Below are 25,057 nucleotides of genomic sequence, written 5' to 3'. Positions count from 1 at the left end.
ATCTTCTCAGATAAAGATATAGACAGTGTGGTTTGTGTATTAACTTCACTGATAAAAAGATTTTTTAAGAATTAAAATGAATAATAATTAAATAGTAGATGTCTGTTTGTCTCCGTATTACACACAAGAGGTTTTATTTGTAATTAAAAGGCTAATCTTTTTCCTAGGTAGAAATTAATTTCTCTTTAAAATAATGAGAATATATGAATAATGGCCTGTCCCATATAGATATTTTTTACTTATCCTAATCAATAAAACAAAGAGAAAAAAAAAATCCCACAGATATCTCTAAAAAGCCCTGAAAGTGAAACAATGGTTTTAGAATCAAAAGGATTTAAGCTCTGAAAATATGTAAACTCATAACTAAGGAGGAGCTATTTAATAAGATGGGCTTGCCCTCAATTTGCTATTGCTTTCTAAATTCTGAATTACAACACCTCATTATATAAATGAATTTAATCTTAGAGGAATGTGCTTTATAGTTAATTTTTAATTTATGCTTCTTACTCTCTTATCTAATAACACTGACTTCAGAAATTTAGATGCTACAGAAGATTTTTGTTAAAAAATATTATTTTATAAAGGTAAAATTTCTTTTTTTAATCTTCCTGTTGTTTGCCATGAACATTTGAGAGATAGTAAAAAAAAAATCCATTTATATACACATATATGATGAAAGGATCTTTATTGTCATGCCTTTACCCTAGGATACTGTTCCCCAAGTGGGGTATTAGGATGACTTGTATCACTTCATCACCTAAGGAGTTGCCCCCCCCTTTTTTTAATTCAAATTCAGTTTGCAAACACCCAAGTCTCATCATATCACATACCATCCTTAATGCCTGTCACCCAGTAACCGCATCCCCTCACCCACCTCCCCTCCAGCAACCCTCAGTTTGTTTCCTAGATTTAAGAGTCTCCCATGATTTGTCCTAATGACCTTCTTAAAAATGAGTTTCCCACATTCCACCCCGACTCAGACTCGTTGAATCAATTCAGCAGGCAGGGGTGTGGATGAGAAACGTGTGTATAAAACAGGCATACTTAGCAATACTGTTGGAGATAGTTCAATAGTGATATTAAAGCAACCCTCCTTTAGGAGCTAATGTCACATTTTTCTAAGATTTATTCTATAGACTTTAAAGTACACATTCATCTAATGTCAGATGTGTGCCTATCATGTGTTTTGTAAGTACTAAGTTTAGATTGATGATTGACATTTTGTGGAACCGCCCATAATGATGACAATAATTAAGGTTTTTAAATACCACTAAATTAGCTCAATTCCTACTTTGATTGTAGTCCATTCCAAGCTACTTAGTTGTCGACTGTTGAACACACTTACTTGACTGACAACACTGGATTTGTCATTATGCAACAGTGATATTCTTCTTTATTTCATGTCCTCCTTTGATAAACAAAACCTTACTCATTTATCATGAAAATTCTGATATGACTCTTTCCAGTTTGTGCCAGCTGCATCCCAACTCCAGTTAAGGATGTGACCATTTTTGTATTCCCATTAGCTGAGAAGATTTTTTTTTTGTAATTTGTGTTTTCAAAAGTAGATTTTCTTTGTTTCCCCAATACAAAATTATAATATTATTTTTTTCTTGTCATTATAGCCTCCTTTCCCCCAATTATCCCCGAGTCTTACAAGAACTCATCCTGTTGAGAAATGCATTTATATAAAACACAATCATGCTTAGAGTAAAAATTCAGGTACTGATTCAAATTGTCATTATTTATCTTAGACCCAATTTTATGGCTTACAGAATTGACTCCACAAGTCATGAGGTCAGTTGATGATGCTAGGACTTTGGGGTATTACTTGGAACAGAGAAAGAGATCATCATATTGCAACTTCATGACAGTTTTCTCTGTATATCTTTCTGTCCTTTATCTGAAATCATTCTTTTATGCTATCTCCAGAAACTTGCTACACACTATGTCATGTGTCAGTCATCCATGGTCATCACTTGCTAATGCGTTTATGGCTACCTAGACCATGCTCCATCCTCATAACTTCGGAAGATCTTCTGAGTCTTTAAAATGTAACCTCTTGATTTTTTACCTTTCAAGGTACTTCTCTTCACTCCAGCAGGATTCTTCTGTTCCTCCTACCTCCGTACATTCTCTGCATCCAGGTTCAGACATCACCAGCCTATCTATCATTATATCCTCTGTACTATGATACAAACCTTTCTGGTTGGACTTTGATCTTGGTTGACCTTCATCAGGTACATTGAAAAGTTAGCCCTCAGTCCCTATAAAGTATAGCTCTTTACTTGCCATGTTGCACAAAACACAAAGCTCAAATGGTCTTTTCAGGGTTAATAGAAAACATTTCAAAAAAAAAAAAAAAAGAAAACATTTCTTAGTACATAAAATAAGGAAAAGTAAGCAGCTATTATAATCATCCAAATCCAATACATTAGAAAGCTCTTACCCGTAAGTGTCAGAGGATTTAGGGGTTATGGAATATTTACAAACTACATAATGATAATATCAGGTAGCATTTATTATGTGGGGAAGCTACTTATTTTTTGAAGGTCCCAAATAGATTTTTTTTTCTTTATTTATTTATGATAGTCACACAGAGAGAGAGAGAGAGAGAGGCAGAGACACAGGCAGAGGGAGAAGGAGGCTCCATGCACCGGGAGCCCGACGTGGGATTCGATCCCGGGTCTCCAGGATCGGCCCTGGGCCAAAGGCAGGCGCCAAACCGCTGCGCCACTCAGGGATCCCTGAAGGTCCCAAATAGAAATAGAAATCCAAAATTTCAACACCTAAGGGAAAGATATAGAAAGAATGAAGGATAAAAAGATAGAAAAATGAACTGAAACTAAAATGCTACTAGAAAACTTAATATAAGAAAGTCACTGAAATATTTTCAAAGTGACATATCAGGAATAGAAAGTAGCAAATAGCTAAAACCAGTGAGGCAGTACCAAAAAACCAATACGGAGAAAAATCTTCCTAAAAATGATTGATGATTTAATCAAGACAACTAGAATTAAATCAGAAGAAGAGAACACACACAGGTAGTAAAATATGTCGGACCAAATTCTGTAGAGCTGGAAAAAAATGGGTTATTGGATTCTTTAATAATAAATGGAATCTTCTAAGTATTAAAGGAAACTAATAGACTTTGCCAGTTATGTACAATTAAGCATTCATTAAAAATACAACATTGCCATTTATTTAAAAAAAATGATGCTCTAAGATTCTAAAGCTTTGATTTGCCTTTGTAATACATAAACTATACTGTGATTTCTCTGTCATTTTAAGTAGGTCATAGAATACCTGAATTTGAATGTTCCTTCATTCTTTTTATGCTGAATTTCAATTAACCCTGTATATTTCAGTGAATTAGCCACAACTAAATAAATACTAATGTTCTATCACAAAAATACAATGGCAAAAAAATTACATTTTTTAAAAATACCTTACTCTGACAAACTTGACAGAAATCTATAGGAAAGCTCAATGTAGAGAATAATGTGGTTATTTTTGTTGTTCTTGTGGTTTATTGTTATAGTATTATTTATTATTTATTAGATCAATGTATCATTATCCCATATATCACTCTGATATATCTTTCACTCTTCTGTTCTGGTTATTAATTGTCTATTCTTATATAGACATTCCATATAGAATGCTAATGCTTGAATGTTTTTGTTTTAACAATTTTTTTTTCTTTTTAATGAATACAATTTCAGTAGTATCGTGAAATAAAAAGGTATTTTATACTCTCCTGGTAATTTATTATAGTATTAACATACTTTACAATATATATGTTATAGAAATATTTTTTCTAGATTAAAATTTCAAATGATATACCTGGACCTTTGGAACACAATGCCTTCTGACCAGGATTTTGCATCTTCCTTTCTTGAAAGGTGCTGGATAGATCTATCTGGTTTTAAACCATTGTGAAAGTAATCTTGTATCCAACTTGACCATATCATCTCTATCAATTCTATTTGAAAGCTATTTTAAGCTTAATTTTTATTAAAATAGGGATTTCCCATTATATTAATTAAACTAATTTCATATATATATTTGTCTACTAATCCTCTTCTAGTACAGTAGAATCTAGTGTTTTTTTAACAGAGCAGGTAGGAACAAAAATATTGTCCTTAACATTAGAAATTTTAGTTCAGATCTGCTGAGGATCATATGTGAACTGAGTATGTTCTCTTACAAAATTGTGGGTTTATTTTTCTTTCTGACCAAAAAAGGAGCATAGTTACTGGTTGACATTAGCTTGTTTTATGTGGGTGTGTAGAAACTTGCTGGAGCCATCAAGTTTCACTTGACTGCGTATACAGCTGAAAGAGTTTTCACCACACCCTTTTCTTGACTTCTCAAGCTTTTACATCACATTGCATAAGCAATCCTACCTCTTACACATGTTGATTTTAATCATCCAAATCCCTTCATGAGGTTTGGCCTTCATTCCTTAATAAAAGTTGCTTGTAGTTGTGATAACCTATTTAACATTTCTCAAATCTAAGTAGTGCACAGTGGTAATTGTGTTACTAATTTTCCTTCCTAATAGTAATAAAATGTATATAGTAAGTCAACTCTATGGTATTTTTTGTTGTTGTTGGAGAATAAAAGAAGAGAGAAGCTATATGGAAATAAAATGTCTAGTAAGAAAAAAATGGTAGTAATATTTTAGGGAACAAAGCAGAGCTTCAGGGGGAAGGAAACCAGATTGCCAGGAAAATCCTGAAACATGTCAATAGAAACGTAGGTTAGAATAAAATATAAAACCAGACTAACAGGATACAAAACAAAACATGCTTATTGCAAAATAAGTGCCAAGCAGGATATATTATCAAGTAGTCCCACCGGCTGAGGGGGAGGCATTCGCATTTCCCCAAATGAGAAAGAGCCACAAGAAACGATGAAGTAAAAACTTTGGAAAGCTGCCACTGGAGATGTTGCACAAAAACCTGGAATGTTTTAGGAGTCTCCTCCCAGTCGGTGGAGGTTTGGGGAGCAGCTGATAAGGCAAGGAGGGCTCTTGCAAGGATTCAAGCATCTGATCTGGATTTCCCTTTGTCTCCAAGTGGACCTCATGTTCCAGCCGAAGCACTTTCTCTCATCTTTCCTCAGTGAAGATACAAAAAAAGGACAGCATATTCACGGATGGGCTTGAATAAGAGTCTTCTGGCAATTTCAGCTTCCTCAACTGTATCATGAAGAACTATTTCTTGAATAAAAGAGAAGGTTTCTTTAGTTTTCTCTTGAGACCCTACCACTCCTCCTTGCTTGTTATAGAAAGCCAGAGATTTTGCATTGTCCCTCTTGGCAGCCCATACATAACTAACACATAGCCTTACATATAGTTGATTGCCGTTAAAAATACTTTGCTGGAAGAGTGAAAGTTGTTGAATATTTGGAAAAAAAAAAAAAAAAAAAAAAAAAACGCCCCCCTGAGCCCTTCCTATTGGCCCGGAGGGAAGCAAGGCTCCACGCTGCACAGGCCAGGTGGGCTTCTCATTGGACAACCCCGGCTGTCAGTCACTAGTCCTTCTGGTGTGTGTTTTGTGATCTTAAAGTTAAGAATAATTACATATTTTTACACAGAATATATTAATATGAAACAAACAAAAAACAGGTAAAAGTTACATTTCAGCTAGCAATCAGATTGTGTCTGTATCCAGCAGAATAGATAAAATTTCACTTTTATCTACATACTAGCCATGTAGATGTGGGATTATAATATATGCTTGTGTCCTAAGGGATTTGTATTCAGTGTAATTTTTTTTCAGTTGCTGATATAATATTCTTTTTTTCCAATGGAGTTCTTGATTGTGTATGTAGACTTATTATAAATGTTCTTGTTAAAATAGTGTCCAATATATGTGAGCAATGAATAGATTGGGGTGGTGGAAGGGGAGGAGGGCAGGGGGTGGGGATGAATGGGTGACGGGCACTGAGGGAGGCACTTGATGGGATGAGACTGGGTGTTATTCTGTATGTTGGCAAATTGAACACCAATAAAAAAAATTTATTATTTAAAAAATAAAAAATAAAAATAAAAAAATTACGTTAAAAATGAATAGATTAAAAGGTGTTATATACATATAATATAATATTATTATATTAACAGTATTATTATTCAGGTTGAAAAAGAATGAAATCCTAGCACATGCTATAACATGGATGAACTTTCAAGATATCTTGCTAAGTAAAATAATCCATATGCAAAAGGAAAAATGTATGATTCCACTTAAATGAGGTACCTAGAACAGGCAAATTCATAACACAAAAAGTAGAATAGTGGTTACTAGGAGTTGTAAGGAAGGAAGATTGAGAATTATTATTTAATAGATACAGAGTTTCAGTTTGGGATGGATGAAAAAGTTCTGGATATGAATAGCAGTGTTGGCTGCACAGCAATGTGAATTACTTAATGTCAGTGATTTATACATTTAAAAATGGTTAAGATGGAACTTTTATGATATATATCTTACCACAATTTTTAAGAGGAAGCTAGAGAATTTGAAACATCTTGATTTCATTTGAGATCTTAAAGCCATTTCAAGGACAGAGTAAAATCCCACTAGAAAATATGTGGAGAGCACAAAAGAATGGGCTGAGGTCCACAACAATTAGCATTAAAATAGTTTTTATATTAAAATAAAATTGATCATTTAGTGAAAATTTGCATATATGGAAATTTCTATCTCTTTAAGAATCCTATATTGTTTTCTTTATCTGTTCACTTGTTGAAACTGGACTTATTAATAACAGATTTTTGGGGTACCTGGGTAGCTCAATGTCTGACTCTTGATTTTGGCTCAAGTCATGATCTCAGGGTTGTGAGATGGAGCACTGCACTGACTGGGAAGCCTACTTCCCAGTCTGTCTTTCCCAGGCTGCCTAGCTGGCTGGCTGCCTGGCTGACCCAGTCATTTGGATATCTGACTCTAGGTTTGGGCTCAGCTCAGCTCATGGGTTGTGGGATTGAGCCCCAAGGCTGGCTACATGCTTACTGGGGAGTCTGCATCATGGTTCTTATTCTCTGCCCCTCCCCCCTCTTGTGTACTCTCTATGAAATAAATCTTTAAAAAAAAAAAAAAGATGCTCTCTCCTTCTCCCATTGCCTCTCCCCAGCTCATGCTTTAAATAAATAAGAAAATAAATAACTTTTTTTTTTGCTTACAAAGATACCTTTAGAAGAAATCAAGTGAAAAAATAAAATTCATAAATTTAGTTCAATTATATGCTGAGATTTCTAATAAGAAAGAAGCTAAATTCCATGTATGTATGTTTATTTCTCTTTTAAAGATTAAAAGTGAATAATTAAAACTTATGCAACAGGGGCTAAGCAGTGAATAGCATAGCTGTATAGTATTAGAGTAGGGTCCACGAGGCTAATGAATTTAAAAAGTGAACATTTAGCACTATTACATATGTTATATTTTTAAAAGCAATGCATATTAAAGATAAAAGAAAATCAATGTATTTTGTAAATTTCTTGAAACTTTTTCTTAAAACAATATACAAATGTAATCCTATCTACCTTTCTCACATTTTAAAAGAACTAACTTACTTAAATCATGTGTTTTAGCCTTTACATAATGTTCTTCTGTCTGTTATGCTTCATTTTTATTCAGATTTATTTATTTATATCCCTTCTTAATCCCAAACATTTTCAGACTATTTAAAAATGTTCAGGGGTGGATGTCAGCAGAAGCAGTGGAGTAAAAATCTCCAAAAATGTACTCTTCCATAATAGCAACTTACGCAATTATCGAAAGAATCTTTTTACAATTCTGAAAGTTAACCAAAGGCTAACATCAATTAGGGAGTGTTTATTCAAGAAAAAGTGGTTGAATCTCAAGAAGACCAGTAAGGTTTTTTTGCATTTTATCCTGCTTTAGTACTGTCCTCTGTTCTCCAGCTCAGTAGTAGCCATGAAAATTAACAGTCTGCATTCCTGATATACCACGGCAGCCACTGGATGAGCAAATATAACAATCTCTTTCAAAGCCTTATTTCCAAAGAACTCTTAATATCTTACCTGTCTAAACGGCCCCTAGGAAGCCCACTTACAAGGCTAACTTGGGTCACACCCTATACTAAAAGCCTTCTCCCATATGGCACAGTAGAGGGTGAGTAAAGGAGCACTTATAAAAAGAATTATAGGCAAGTGTTTTACCATGACAGTTAACTGGGGAGATTGATAAATGTTAGGGCAAACAATAGACTAACCAAAAATCTTAAAACGAAAAACTAGAAAAGGTATGTCTAATTGGCTTTGTGTAAAACTCCAACATATTCCTGGAAATCTAGAAGGTCTGATGCATATGTAGAATTGTGTGCCTGCGGAAGAAAGACCTTACAAGGTTATAACTGCTCACCTTTGGCTGAACATGAGGCCATACACAAACAGGAAATGAAGGCTTAAGGTGGAGTTGTAAACTGTCTGACTAGGTTTGAAAGCATACAACATATACACAGATCCACTCAGCAAAGAATGAGAGAATTTTGGGTTCCAGTCATTTAAGTAAATCTCTGTCCAATCATTAACAACCACTAGGCTAACTAAATAAAGACTTGAGTGGCCACACATGACAAAGAATGTAGACTTTATGGAATTAATTCACAAAAGTTACTAAATAAGCAATAGATACATAAAAAAGGGGAACAACAAACCCTGGAGAGTGGGAGATATCTTAATTTACAGAGTTGTCACAATAGACTTATCTATATGCTGCTTTATAAGAGACTCCCTTTAGAAGTAAGGACACACACACACATACACTGCAAGTGAAGAGATGGAAAAATATATTCCATGAAAATGGAAAGAAAGACAGTAAAACTATACTTATATCAGATAAAATAGACTTTAAAACAAACACTGTAATAAAAGACAAGGAAGAGCATTACAGAATGATAAAAGGATCCAGCAAGAAGATATAACATTTATAAATATATATGTACCCAACATAGGAGCACCAAAATATATATAACAAATACTAACAGACTTAAAGGGAAAAATTGGCAGGAATAAGGAAAAATAGTAAGGTAATTTAATACCACATTTGCATCATTGGATAGATCATCTAGACGGAAAATCAGCGGAGAAAATCAGCCTTAAATAACACATTAAACCAGATGGATTTAATAGATACATAAAGAACTTTCCATCCAAAAGGAGCAAAATGCACATTCTTCTTAAGTGTACATGGAACATTCTCCAGGAAAGATCATATGTTAGGTTGCAAAACAAGTCTCCATAAATGCAAGAAGATTGAAACCATTTCAAGCATCTTTTCCAACCACAATGGTAAGAAAGTAGAAATACATTACAAGGAAACTGGGAAAAAATCCACAGAAATGTGGAGATTAAACAATATGCTACTGAGTCATTGAAGAAATAAAAGGAGAAATAAAAAAAATACAGACAAATGAAAACAGAAATATGGCACACCAAATCTATAAGATGCAGCAAAAGTGGTTCTAAGGGGGAAGTTCATAGCAATGCAGGCCTACCTCCAGGAACAACAACAAAATCACAAATAGATCATTTTACTTTATATTGAAAGGAACTACGAAAAGAACAGAGCGTAATGTCAGAAGAATAAAGGAAACAATAAAGATCAGAGCAGAAATAAATGAAGGAGAGACTAAAAAGAAAATAGAAAAGATCAATGAAACTAAGAACTGGTTCTTTGAAAATATAAGTCAGGTTGACAAACTTAATACTAGACTAACCAAGAAATAAAGAGAGGACTCAATAAATAAAATTAGAAATGACAGAGAAGTTAAAACATACCAAAGAAATACAAAGAATCATTAGAAACTATTATAATGATATGCCAACAAATTGTACAATCTGGAAAAAATGGCTACATTCCTAGAAACATATAACTTCCAGGGTTGAATCATGAAGAAAAAGAAAATCTGAATAGGCCAGCTTCTACTCAGCAGATTGAATCAGTAATAAAAAGCCTCTCAACAAACAAAAGTTCAGAATCCTATGATTTCAATAGTAAATCTGTCAAATATTTAAAGATTGAATTCTTATGTTTCTCAAATTCTTAGAAAAATCTGAGGAGGAAGAAATGCTTCCAAACTCATTTTGCAAGGCCAACATTACCCTGTTATAAAAACAGACAAGGGGACCACTCACACACACACACAAATACTGACCAATATGATTTATTAGCATTGATGTAAAAATCCTCAACAAAATATTAGCAAAGAAAATTCAACAATACCTTACAAGAATTATATACCATGATCAACTGGGATTCATTCCAGGGATGCAAAGATAGTTCAACATCTGCAAATCAACATAAACTGCCATATGATTAAAATGAAGGCTAAAAATTGAAAGATCATCTCAATAGATGCAGAAAATATGACAAAATTCAACATCCATTTATGATAAAAAACTTTCAACAAAGTGAGTAAAGAGGGAATGCATCTCAATATAATAAAGGCCATAAATGACAGACTTACAGCTTACATCACAGTGGATGATGAAAAACTGAAAGCTTTTTCTCTAAGATCAGGAATAAAACAAGGATGTCCACTCTTGCCACTTTTCCCCAACATGGTACTATAAGTCTTAGTCACCACAGTAAGGTAAGAAAAATAAATAAAAGGCTTCCAAGTTGGAAAGGAAGAAGTAACTGTCACTATTTGCAGATGACATGATACTGTATTTAGAAAACCCTAAAGTCTCTGCCAAAAAGACCCAAAACAAACCTGTTAAAATTAGTATATTCAGTAAAGCTGCATGCCATAAAATCAGTATGTGAAATTTGTGGTGTTTCTGTACACTAATAATGAACTATCAGACAGAAATTAAGGAAGCAATCCCATTCACATTTGCATCAAAAAGGAACTACATAGGCATCATTTAAACAAGGAAATGAAAGACCTGTACACTGAAAATTATAAGACACTGATGAAATTAGATACAAATGAATGGAAATATATTCCATGTTTATGGATTAGAAGAATTAATATTGTTAAAATGTCTATCCTACCCAAAGCGATCTGGATACTCAGTGGCAATTCTATCAAAAGTCCAACAACATTTTTTACAAAACTAGAACAAATCATCCTGAAATTTCTATAGAACCACAGAAGTCCCTGGACAGCCAAACTATGCTTGAGAAAGAAGAAAAAAACTGGGAATATCATGCTCCCTAATATGAAACTATATTACAAAGGTATAGTAATTATAAACAGTGTGATATTGGCATAAAAACCAACATACTGGGGATCCGTGGGTGGCTCAGTGATTTAGCGCCTGCCTTGAGCCCAGGGCATGATCCTGGAGTCCTGGATCGAGTTCCACATCGGGCTGTATACGTGCATACATACTGCTCCTCGCTCTGCCGGTGTCTCTGCCTCTCTTTCTCTCTGTGTCTCTCATGAATAAATGAAAAAAATATGTATTTAAAAAAAGAAATTCAAAAACCAACATACAGAGCAATAGAATAGAATTGAGAGCCCAGAAAATATGTGTATATATATATATATATATATATATATATATATACCTACATATGTATGGACAAACAATTTACAACAGAGGATCCCAAGAACATACAATGGAGAAAAGAGAGTTTCTTTAATAAATGCTTCTGGGAAAACTGGACAGCCATATGCAAAATAATGAAAGTACACCATTCCCTTAAACCATAAAAAAACAATTAATACAAAATGTATTAAAGAAGTTAATACTTGAAACCATAAAATTACTAGAAGAAAACATAGGTGGTATACTCTTTGATAGTGTCACTATCACTCTTTCTTAGTGATGTTTTTGTGGATCCGACCCAAAGGCATGGAAACAAAGCAAAAATAAACTGCATGGGACTGCATCAAACTAAAAATCTTATGCACAGTGAGGGAAACCTTCATCAAAATGAAAAAGCAACTTAGCGAATGAGAGAAGGTTTTGCAAATGATATATCCAGTAGAGGATTAATATCCAAAATATATAAATAATTCATACAACTTCATAAAAAAGAATTAAAAAATGTGCATAAAGATGTTTCCAAAGAAGGCATGCAGACATCCAAAGGCACATGAAAAGTTGTCCAACATCATTAATTATTAGGAGAATGCAAATCAAAACCACAATGAGATAACATCTTAAACCTTTTAGTATGGCTATTGTCAAAAAAGACAAATAACAAATGTTGGAGAGGATGTGGAGAAACGTGAACCTTCATACACTTTTGTTTTAAGAATGTAAATTGATGCAGCTACTCTGGAAACTAGTATGGATATTCTTCAACAAATTAAAAACAGATATACCATATGATTAAGCTATTCCACTTTGGAATTTTTATCCAAAGAATATGAAAGCTGTAATCTGAAAATATATGTGCACCAGTATGTGTGTTGCAGCATTATTTATAATACATAAGATGTGGAAACAACCTAGGTGTCCATCCATAGATGAATGGATAAAGAGGATGGGAGATACACAGATACACACACACACACACACGTGCGCGTGTGCACACAAATGCAATGGAAATCTGCTCAGCCATAAAGAAGAATGAAATTTTGTCATTTGTGACAACATGGATGGTCCTTGAGTATATAATGCTAAATGAAGTAAGTTGGTCAGAGAAAGGCAAATACCACATGATTTTACTCAAATATGGAATTTAAGAAACAAAACAAATGAGCAATCAAGTGAAAAAATAAACACCAGTAATTTTGTATCTCTAGCCAGTCTCTGCCACAATACAATGGCTTCCACAGCTGGCCCCAAGGCCAACCAGGTGAATGTCACCAACTCCAGCCAGCATTATTGTCAGCTGGTCCCCAATTACTGGAACTGGAGATGCTGCTGAGGACATCAATATCCTTTTCTGTCAATGAGGACCTCCGTAGCTCTCAGTGGGATTCTGCTTTTGTCACTGCTGTGGACCACATTGGTTTGAGCCAACAAGTCTTCACCCACTCACTTGTGGACCCAGAGCTATCAGATGTCCCTGCTCTATACCACTAAGCCAAGGGTCACAGCATACTCCAGCATCCACTCACCCACAAGTGAAAATATTTCTTTACCAAAGTTACCATGAAATCTGAAAGAGGTGACTGCTTCTTCATATGCAAAGATACCTAGCAAGGCTAGTGGAATCCCAAAGAATTAGAAATACAACACTAGCAAATGAATAGAATAAACTAGTGATTGATCACAAAGAAGTGGAGATATACAAATTGCCTGACAAATAATTCAAAATAATTATGCTAATGATGTTCAGAGTGCTACAGGAGAACACATGTAAACAACAAAATCAGGAAAATCATACAAGAACAAAGTGAGAAGTTCAACAAAGAGAAAGAAAACAAAGAATCAAGCAGACATTTTAAAAATGAAGAATCCAATGACTAATGAATTCAGTAGAGAGCTTCAGCAACAGACTGGATCAAGCAGATGAATCCATGAACTCGAAGAGAGATCACTTGAAATTGTTATATCTGAGGATCAAAAAGACAACAGAGTGAAAAGGAATGAAGTAAGCCTCTGGGACCTATAGGACACCGATAAGAGAAACAATCTATGCATTATTGGAGATCCAGAAGAAGAAAAGAGAAAGAAAACAAAGAGCAGAAAGCTTATTTAAAAAAATAATGGCTGAGAACTTACAGATCTGAGGAGAGAGATTTGGACATTCAATTCCATGAAGTTCATAGGTCCCCAAGTAAATTAAAGAGATCTTCTCCAAAACACATCATAATAAAACTGCCAAAGATAAAAGAAAGAGAGCATCTTAAATGTAGTAACAGAAGTTTGTCACTTAAAAGAGAACACCCTCCATAATAGTATCAGTGTGTTTCTCAGCAGAAACCTTAGAGGTCAGGAGTGACTGGAATAATATATTCAAAGTGATAAAAGGAAAAATATGCCAACTAAAGTTATTGGAAAAGCTGTCCTTCAGAAATGAAGGTGAGATAAAAGCTTTCCCAGACAAATATAAGCTAAAGGAGCTCTTCACCACTAGACCTGTCTAATAAGAAATACTGAAAGGAATTCTTAAAGCTAAAATGAAAGAATACTAATTAGTAACATGAAAATGAGTCTAAATAGAAAACATACTGGTAAAGTATATAGTCAAATTCAAAATGCTCCAATGTTATAATAGGATAGTGTGTTAATCACTTAACTCTAGCATAAAGATCACAAGACATAAGTATTAAAAATATCAGTATCTACAGTAATTTGTTAATGGATATACAATTTTAAAAAGACGTAAAAGGACACCTGGATGACTCAGTGGTTGAGCACCTGCCTTTGGCCAGGGCATGATCCTGGAGTCCCACATCAGGTTCCGGGCATGGAGCCTGCTTCTCTCTCTGCCTGTGTCTCTGTCTCTCTGTCTCTGTGTCTCTCATTCTCTCTCTCTCTCTCTCTGAATAGATAAATGAAAAATCTTTAAAAAATATTTTAAAAAGATATACATTTTGTGACATGAAAACATAAAATGTGGTTGGAGGAGTAAAAGAACAGTTTTTGTACATGATCTAAGTTAAATTGTTATCACCTTAAAGCACACTGTTATATCTTTAAGCTGTTTTATTTAAGCCTCTGGGTAACCACAAAGTAAATACCTATTGTAGATACACACAAAATAAAGAGAAATGAATCAAGGTCTACCACTATAGGAAATCATCAATTCACAAAGACAGCAGGAAAAGAAGAAAGGAACTACAAATCAGCCAGAAAACAATCAAGATGGTATAATAAGTCCTTACATATCATTATTTACTCTAAATGTAAATGAATTGGTTGAATTTTCCAGTCAAGAGGTATTGAATGGCTGAATGCGTAAACACAGAACCCAACTATATTGCTCTCTGCAAAGAGAGTCACTTCAGATTTAAGGATAAATATAGGCTCAAAAATGGAAATGGAAACCAAAAGAGAGCAAAGATGCATACATTATATCATACAAAATATTTTTAAATTAAAAATTATAAGAGACAATATAATGGTAGGGGAGTAAATTCATCAAGTGGATGTAACAATTATAAATTCATATGCACACAATATCAGAGCACCTAAATATATTAAGCAAATACTAACAAATCTGAAGAAAGAAATAGATAGTAATACAATAGTAGTAGGGGACTTCAGTATTGCACTTTCAACAATAGATAGATCATATATAGAGAGAATTACTAAATAAACATTGGACTTGAACTATACTGTAGATCAAATGAACCTAACAGTTATATGTAGGACAATTTATCAAACAGCAGAAAAATATACATTCCTCTCAAGCACACATGGAACATTCTTCAGAATAGATCATATGTTAGATCACAAAACAAGTCTTAGCAAATTTTTAAAGACTGAAATTATGCTAATATCTTTTCCAACCTCATTGGTAAAACACTAAAAATCAACGACAGCCAAACAATTGGAAGATTAACAAATATGAGGAAATTAAACAACCAATTTTTTGCTGAAAACCAATAGGTTAAATAAGAAATCAAAAAGAAAATTCAAAAATATCTTGAGATAAATAAAAATGGAAACAACAGATCAAGACTTATGGGATGAAGAAAAACAGTTCTAAGAAGGAAGTTTTCAATAACTGCCTACATGGAGAAAAGAGAAGGATTTCAAATAATCTTACTGTATGCCTTGAGAAAATATAAAAAGAAAAATTAACTAAGAGCAAAGTTAGCCAAATGTAAAAGGTAACAAAGAGCAGAACAAAAATAAATGGACTAAAGAATAGGAAAAATAATTGAAGAGAGCATTGAAACTAAGAGTTGTTTTATTTTATTTTATTTTTATTTTTTATTTTTTTAAGAGTTGTTTTTAAAACATAACAAAACTGACAAACTGTTAGCTAGACTGACCAAGAAATAGTGAGGACTCAAAAAAAATTAGAAATTAAAGAGGAGAGGGAGGGGCAAGATGGTGGAAGATTAGGGTCCCCAAATCACCTGTCCCCACCAAATTACCTAGATAACCTTCAAATCATCCTGAAAATCTACGAATTCGGCCTGAGAATTAAAGAGAGAACAGCTGGAATGCAACAGTGAGAAGAGTTCGCGCTTCTATCAAGGTAGGAAGACGGGGAAAAAGAAGTAAAGGAACAAAGGCCTCCAAGGGGGAGGGGCCCGCGAGGAGCCGGGCTGAGGCCGGGGCGAGTGTCCCCAGGACAGGAGAGCCCCGTCCCGGAGACGCAGGAGCTGCACCGACCTTCCCGGGGGAAAGGGGCTCGCGGGGAGGTGGAGCAGGACCCAGGAGGGTGGGGATGCCCGCGGGCTCCCGGGGACACTAACAGAAGAACTGCCGCCGGGGGAGAGTGCGCCGATCTCCCTAAGGGCTGCATCGCTGCACGGCTGGACCCGGGAGCAGCTCGGAGGGGCTCGGGCAGTGGCTCCACGGAAGGGGGGCGGGGCGGGAGCGCAAATCCAACAGTGCAGGCCAGGAGCACAGGGCACCGGGACACAGCCCAGGATCCGGCCTCCCCTGGGACAGGCAGAGGCCGGGAGGGCCCAGGACAGCAAGGACGCTCCTGCCCCAAGCTGAGCAGTTCAGCGGCCCCGCCCCGGAGCCTCCAGGCCCTGCAGAGGGAGAGCTCAGGAGTTACTGCGGGAGCTGACTCCAGGGCTCCAGAGCAGGCCGCTGCCACTGGGGTTGTTCCTCCTGGAGCCCGTCACGGGGTAAACAACCCCCACTGAGCCCTGCACCAGGCAGGGGGCAGAGCAGATCCCCCAAGTGCTAACACCTGAAAATCAGCACCACAGGCCCCTTCCCCAGAAGACCAGCTAGACGGACAAGTTCCAGGAGAAGTCAAGGGACTTGAAGTATACAGAATCAGAAGATACTCCCCCCTGTTTTTTTTTTTTGTTTGTTTGTTTGTTTGTTTGTTTTGTTTTGTTTTGATTTTTTATTTCTGTTTGTTTCCCCCACCCTTTTTTCTTTCTCTTTTTCTTCCCTTTTTTTTCTTTTTTTCTTCCTTTTTTCTTTTTTCTTTTTCTCTTTTCTTTCCTTCTTTCTCTCCTCTCTTTTGCTCCTTTTCCCAATACAACTTGTTTTTGGCCACTCTGCACTGAGCAAAATGACTAGAAGGAAAACCTCACCTCAAAAGAAAGAATCAGAAAAAGTCCTCTCTCCAACAGAGTTACAAAATTTGGATTACAATTCAATGTCACAAAGCCAATTCAGAAGCACTATTATACAGCTACTGGTGGCTCTAGAAAAAAGCATAAAGGACTCAAGAGACTTCATGACTGCAGAATTTAGATCTAATCAGGCAGAAATTAAAAATCAATTGAATGAGATGCAATCCAAACTAGAAGTCCTAACGACGAGGATTAACGAGGTGGAAGAACGAGTGAGGGAAATAGAAGACAAGATGATGGCAAAAAGTGAAACTGAGGAAAAAAGAGACAAACAATTAAAAGACCATGAGGATAGATTAAAGGAAATAAATGACAGCCTGAGGAAGAAAAACCTACGTTTAATTGGGGTTCACAAGGGTGCCGAAAGGGACAGAGGGCCAGAATATGTATTTGAAAACATCTTAGCTGAAAACTTTCCTAATCTGGGAAGGGAAACAGGCATTCAGATCCAGGATATAGAGAGATCCCCCCCTAAAATCAATAAAAACTGTTCAACACCTCGACATTTAATAGTGAAGCTTGAAAATTCCAAAGATAAAGAGAAGATCCTTAAGGCAGCAAGAGAAAAGAAATCCCTGACTTTTATAGGGAGGAATATTAGGGTAACAGCAGACCTCTCCACAGAGACCTGGCAGGCCAGAAAGGGCAGGCAGTATATATTCAGGGTCCTAAATGAGAAGAACATGCAACAAGAATACTTTATCCAGCAAGGCTCTCATTCAAAATGGAAGGAGAGATAAAGAGCTTCCAAGACAGGCAGGAATTGAAAGAATATGTGACCTCCAAACCAGCTCTGCAAGAAATTTTAAGGAAGACTCTTAAAATCCCCCTTTAAGAAGAAGTCCAGTGGAACAATCCACAAAAACAAGGACTGAATAGATATCATGATGACACTAAACTCATATCTTTCAGTAGTGACTCTGACCATCAATGGGCTTAATGACCCCATCAAAAGGCGCAGGGTTTCAGACTGGATAAAAAAAGCAGGACCCATCTATTTGCGGTCTACAAGAGACTCATTTTAGACAGAAGGACACCTACAGCCTGAAAATAAAAGGTTGGAGAACCATTTACCATTCAAATGGTCCTCAAAAGAAAGCAGGAGTAGCCATCCTTATATCAGATAAACTAAAATTTACCCCGAAGACTGTAGTGAGAGATGAAGAGGGACACTATATCATACTTAAAGGATCTATCCAACAAGAGGACTTAACAATCCTCAATATATATGCCCCGAATGTGGGAGCTGCCAAATATATCAATTAATAACCAAAGTTAAGACATACTTAGATAATAATACACTTATACTTGGTGAATTCAATCTAGCACTTTCTACACTCGATAGGTCTTCTAAGCACAACATCTCCAAAGAAACGAGAGCTTTAAATGATACACTGGACCAGATGGATTTCACAGATATCTACAGAACTTTACATCCAAACTCAACTGAATACACATTCTTCTCAAGTGCACATGGAACTTTCTCCAGAATAGACCACATACTGGGTCACAAATCGGGTCTGAACCAATACCAAAAGATTGGGATCGTCCCTTGCATATTCTCAGACCATAACGCCTTGAAATTAGAACTAAATCACAACAAGAAGTTTGGAAGGACTTCAAACACGTGAAGGTTAAGGACCATCCTGCTAAAAGATGAAAGGGTCAACCAGGAAATTAAGGAAGAATTAAAAAGATTCATGGAAACTAATGAGAATGAAGATACAACCGTTCAAAATCTTTGGGATGCAGCAAAAGCAGTCCTGAGGGGGAAATACATCGCAATACAAGCAGCCATTCAAAAACTAGAAAGACTCAAATACAAAAGCTAACCTTACACCTAAAGGAGCTAGGGAAAAAACAGCAAATAGATCCTACACCAGGCAGAAGAATAGAGTTAATAAAGATTCGAGCAAAACTCAACAAAATCGAGACCAGAAGAACTGTGGAACAGATCAACAGAACCGGGAGTTGGTTCTTTGAAAGAATTAATAAGATAGATAAACCATTAGCCAGCCTTATTAAAAAGAAGAGAGAGAAGACTCAAATTACTAAAATCATGAATGAGAAAGGAGAGACCACTACCAACACCAAGGAAATACAAACGATTTTAAAAACATATTATGAACAGCTATATGCCAATAAATTAGGCAATCTAGAAGAAATGGACGCATGTCTGGAAAGCCACAAACTACCAAAACTGGAACAGGAAGAAATAGAAAACCTGAACAGGCCAATAACCAGAGAGGAAATTGAAGCAGTCATCAACAACCTCCCAAGACACAAAAGCCCAGGGCCAGATGGCTTCCCAGGGGAATTCTATCAAACGTTTAAAGAAGAAACCATATGTATTCTACTAAAGCTGTTCGGAAGATAGAAAGAGATGGAGTACTTCCAAATTCGTTCTATGAGGCCAGCATCACCTTAATTCCAAAATCAGACAAATACCCCACCAAAAAGGAGAATTATAGACCAATATCCCTGATGAACATGGATGCAAAAATTCTCAACAAGATACTAGCCAATAGGATCCGAGAGTACATTAAGAAAATTATTCACCATGACCAAGTACGATTTATTCCCGGGACACAAGGCTGGTTCAACACTCGTAAAACAATCAGTGTGATTCACCATATCAGCAAGAGAAAAACCAAGAACCATATGATCCTCTCATTAGATGCAGAGAAAGCATTTGACAAAATACAGCATCCATTCCTGATCAAAACTCTTCAGAGTGTAGGGATAGACATCCTCGACATCTTAAAAGCCATCTACGAAAAGCCCACAACAAATATTATTCTCAATGGGGAAGCACTGGGAGCCTTTCCCCTAAGATTGGGAACAAGACAGGGATGTCCACTCTCACCACTGCTGTTCAACATAGTACTGGAAGTCCTAGCCTCAGCAATCAGACAACAAAAAGAGATTAAAGGCATTCAAATTGGCAAGGAAGAAGTCAAACTCTCCCTCGTCGCCGATGACATGATACTCTACATAGAAAATCCAAAAGCCTCCACCCCAAGATTGCTAGAACTTACAGCGATTTGGCAGCGTGGCAGGATACAAAATCAATGCCCAGAAGTCAGTGGCATTTCTATACACTAACAATGAGACTGAAAAAGAGATATTAAGGAGTCCATCCCATTTACAATTGCACCCAAAAGCATAAGATACCTAGGAATAAACCTAACCAAAGAGGTAAAGGATCTATACCCTAAAAACTATAGAACACTTCTGAAAGAAATTGAGGAAGACACAACGAGACGGAAAAATATTCCATGCTCATGGATTGGCAGAATTAATATTGTGAAAATGTCAATGTTACCCAGGGCAATTTACACGTTTAATGCAATCCCTATCAAAATACCATGGACTTTCTCCAGAGAATTGGAACAAATTATTTTAAGATTTGTGTGGAATCAGAAAAGACCCCGAATAGGGGAATTTTAAAAAAGAAAACCATCACTGGGGGCATCACAATGCCAGAGTTCAGGTTGTACTACAAAGCTGTGGTCATCAAGACAATGTGGTACTGGCACAAAAACAGACACATAGATCAATGGAACAGAATAGAGAATCCAGAAGTGGACCCTCAACTTTATGGTCAGCTAATATTCAATAAAGGAGGAAAGACTATCCACTGGAAGAAAGATAGTCTCTTCAATAAATGTTGCTGGGAAAATTGGACATCCACATGCAGAAGAATGAAACTAGACCACTCTCTTTCACCATACACAAAGATAAATTCAAAATGGATGAAAGATCTAAATGTGAGACAAGATTCCATCAAAATCCTAGAGGAGAACACAGGCAACACCGTTTTTGAACTCGGCCACAGTAACTTCTTGCAAGATACATCCAGGAAGGCAAAAGAAACAAAAGCAAAAATGAACTATTGGGACTTCATTAAGATAAGAAGCATTTGCACAGCAAAGGATACAGTCAACAAAACTAAAGACAACCTTCAGAATGGGAGAAGATATTTGCAAATGACCTATCAGATAAAGGGCTAGTTTCAAAGATCTACAAAGAACTTATTAAACTCAACAGCAAAGAAACAAAAAATCCAATCATGAAATGGGCAAAAGACAGGAAGAGAAATCTCACAGACATGTCCATATGGACATGGACATAGACATGGCCATCACGCACATGAGAAAATGCTCTGCATCACTTGCCATCAGGGAAATACAAATCAAAACCAAAATGAGATACCACCTCCCACCAGTGAGAATGGGGAAAATTAACAAGGCAGGAAACCACAAATGTTGGAGAGGATGCAGAGAAAAGGGGGAACCCTCTTACATTGTTGGTGGGAATGTGAACTGGTGCAGCCACTCTGAAAAACGGTGTGGAGGTTCCTCAAAGAGTTAAAAATACAACTGCCCTACGACCCAGCAATTGCACTTTTGGGGATTTACCCCAAAGATACAGATGTAATGAAACGCTGGGACACCTGCACCCCAATGTTTCTAGCAGCAATGTCCACATAACCAAACTGTGGAAGGAGCCTCGGTGTCCATCAAAAGATGAATGGATAAAGAAGATGTGGTTTATGTATACAATGGAATATTACTCAGCCATTAGAAATGACAAATACCCATCTTTTGCTTCAACGTGTTTGGAACTGGAGGGTATTATGCTGAGTGAAATGAGTCAATCGGAGAAGGACATACATTATATGTTCTCAATCATTTGGGGAATATAAATAATAGTGAAAGGGAATAGAAGGGAAGGGAGAAGAAATGGGTAGGAAATATCAGAAAGGGAGACAGAAAATAAAGACTCCTAACTCTGGGAAACAAACTAGGGGTGGTGGAATGGGAGGAGGATGCGGGGGGTGAATGGGTGACGGGCACTGAGGGGGGCACTTGATGGGATGAGCACTGGGCGTTATTCTGTATGTTGGCAAATTGAACACTAATAAAAAATAAATTTATTATTAAAAAAAAGAAATTAAGGAGGAGACATTACAACAGATAGCACAGGAATACAGAGGATCATACTAGACTACTATGAACAATTATGTGCCAAGAAATCTAACAGTCTACAAGAAATGGATAAATTCCTATAAATTTACAACCTACCAATTCTAAATCATGAAGGGATAGAAAAATCCAAGTAGATCAATAGTAAGAGATTGAATCCATAATCAAGAATTTTCCGACAACAACAACAACAAAAAAAACCCAGAACCAGATGGCTTCACCAGTGAATTCTACCAAACATTTAAATAAGAACTGACACCAACTATCAAACTCCTTCAAAAATTAAATAGGGGACATTCTCAAACTCATGTTAAGAGGCTTGTATTACCCTGATAACAAAGCCAGATAAGGATACTACAAGAATAGAAAACTATAGACAAAATACCAGATAAATATACATTCAAAAATTCCCTACAAACTATTACTAAACTGAATTCAACAGCATATTAAAAGGAAGATATACTGTGATCAAGTGGGATTTATCCCTGAGATGCAAAGATGGTTACCATATACAAATCAATAAATGTGATATACAGCATCATCTCAATAGATGCAGAAAAGTGTTTAACAAAATTCAAAATCCTTTCATAATAAAAATTCAACAAGTGGACATAGAAGGAACATACTTCATCATAATAAAGGTCATATACAAGCCCATAGCTTACCTCATACTCAGTGGTGAAAAATCAAAAGCCTTTCCTCTAGAAAAGGGAACCCTCTTACACTGTTGGTGGGAATGTGAACTGGTGCAGCCACTCTGGAAAACTGTGTGGAGGTTCCTCAAACAGTTAAAAATATACCTGCCCTACAACCCAGCAATTGCACTGTTGGGGATTTACCCCAAAGATACAAATGCAATGAAACGCCGGGACACCTGCACCCCGATGTTTCTAGCAGCAATGGCCACGATAGCCAAACTGTGGAAGGAGCCTCGGTGTCCCTCGAAAGATGAATGGATAAAGAAGATGTGGTTTATGTATACAATGGAATATTACTCAGCTATTAGAAATGACAAATACCCACCATTTGCTTCAAGGTGGATGGAACTGGAGGGTATTATGCTGAGTGAAGTAAGTCAGTCGGAGAAGGACAAACATTATATGTTCTCATTCATTTGGGGAATATAAATAATAGTGAAAGGGAAAATAAGGGAAGGGAGAAGAAATGTGTGGGAAATATCAGAAAGGGAGACAGAACGTAAAGACTGCTAACTCTGGGAAACGAACTAGGGGTAGTAGAAGGGGAGGAGGGCGGGGGGTGGGAGTGAATGGGTGACGGGCACTGGGGGTTATTCTGTATGTTAGTAAATTGAACACCAATAAAAAATAAAAAAAAATAAAAAATAAAAATAAAAAAAGCCTTTCCTCTAAGATCAGGAATAAGACAATGGTGCTACTTTTGCAACTTGTCTTCAACATTGTACTGGAAGTCCTAAGAGAAATTAGGCAAGAAAAAGAAAGAAAAGCCATCCAAATCATAAAAGAGTAATTAAGGGTGTCTCTGATATAATCTTGCATATAGAAAAATTTAAAGACTCCACCAAAAAGTATTAGAATGAATAAATGAATTCAGTAAAGTTTTAGGATACAAAATCAAGATGCAAAATAAGTTGTATTTCTACATTATACGTCTGACAAACTATCTGTAGAAGATAAGTTTAGAAAGTAATCCATTTACAGTAGGATCAAAACCAATAAAATACTTAGCAATAAATCAAGTGAACGGTCTGTACACTGAAAACTATGACATAAATGAAAGAAATTGAGGAAGCCGCAAATAAGTGGAAAGATACCCTGTGTTTATAGATCAGATGAATTCACATTATTAAAAAGTCTGTACTACCCAAAGCCATCTATGGATTCAGTGCAAAGTTCCAAAGGCATTTTTCACAGAAATAGAAAAAACAATCCTAAAATTCATATGGAACCACAAAAGGCCCCACATTGCCACAGCAATCATGAAAAAGAACAAAGCTGGAGGGAGGTATCACACTTACTGATTTTAAACTATATTACAAAGATAATCAAAACAGTATCACACTGGCATAAAAATAGACACGCAGACTGATGGAACACAGCTGAAACCCAGAAATAAACCTGTACATGTATGGTCAACTAGTATTTGATAAATTATTCAAGATTAATTAATGGAAAAATGGCAGTCTCTTTAGTGAATGGTGATGGGAAAACTGGATATTCACACATAAAGAATGAAACTAGATACCTATCTTACAAAAATTAACTCAATATGGATTAAATATAAGACCTGAAACTGTAAAATTCCAAGAAAACATAGGGGAAAATTTTGATATTGGTCTTGGATACTATACTTAAAGCACAAGCAAAGAAATAAAACAATGACAAGTGGGACTACATAAAATGAAAAATCTTCTGTGTAGCAAAAGAAATGATCCTAACAAAACGAAAAGGCAACCTATGTAATGGGAGAAAATATTTGCAAACCATTTGTCTGATAAGGGGTTAATATCCAAATTATATAAGGGAGTCATACAATTTATTAGCAAAAAAACAAAACAAAAAATAATGAGATTAAAAATAAGCAAAGGATTTGAGTAGACATTTTTCCCAAGAAGAAAAAATATGTACACATCAAGAACTATTTAGAGTTCTAATGAATGAATTCAGCAAGGTTGACTGCAGAATACAAAAACAATAAGCAAATATCAATACTGTTGCCATATACTAGCTGTCACTGGCTGAATTCTATTCCCCCACCCCAACACACAGGCACAAATTCATATGTTGCAATCCTAATCCTAGTATTTCAGAATGTGACTATATTTGGAAATAGGTCCCTTAAAAAGGATATTATGTTAAAATAATGCCTGTAGGGTAGGCCCTTATCCACTATTTTTTTAACATTTTATTTTTAAGTTACCTCTATACCCAACAGGGCTT

The 25,057-nt window shown here is 36.0% G+C and overlaps 1 protein-coding gene across 1 annotated transcript in view; it reads left to right on the top strand.

Moving 5' to 3' along the window:
- The window catches only part of PLXDC2 (plexin domain containing 2), a 510,688-nt gene that overhangs the window by 21,109 nt on the left and 464,522 nt on the right, over positions 1-25,057 (top strand). The window lies entirely within an intron of this gene.

Source organism: Canis lupus, chromosome 5, assembly GCF_048164855.1.
Source record: "Canis lupus baileyi chromosome 5, mCanLup2.hap1, whole genome shotgun sequence".
NCBI lineage: Eukaryota > Metazoa > Chordata > Mammalia > Carnivora > Canidae > Canis > Canis lupus.
Note: the sequence above shows the minus strand (reverse complement) of the source record. Positions and strands in the feature narration are given on the sequence as shown.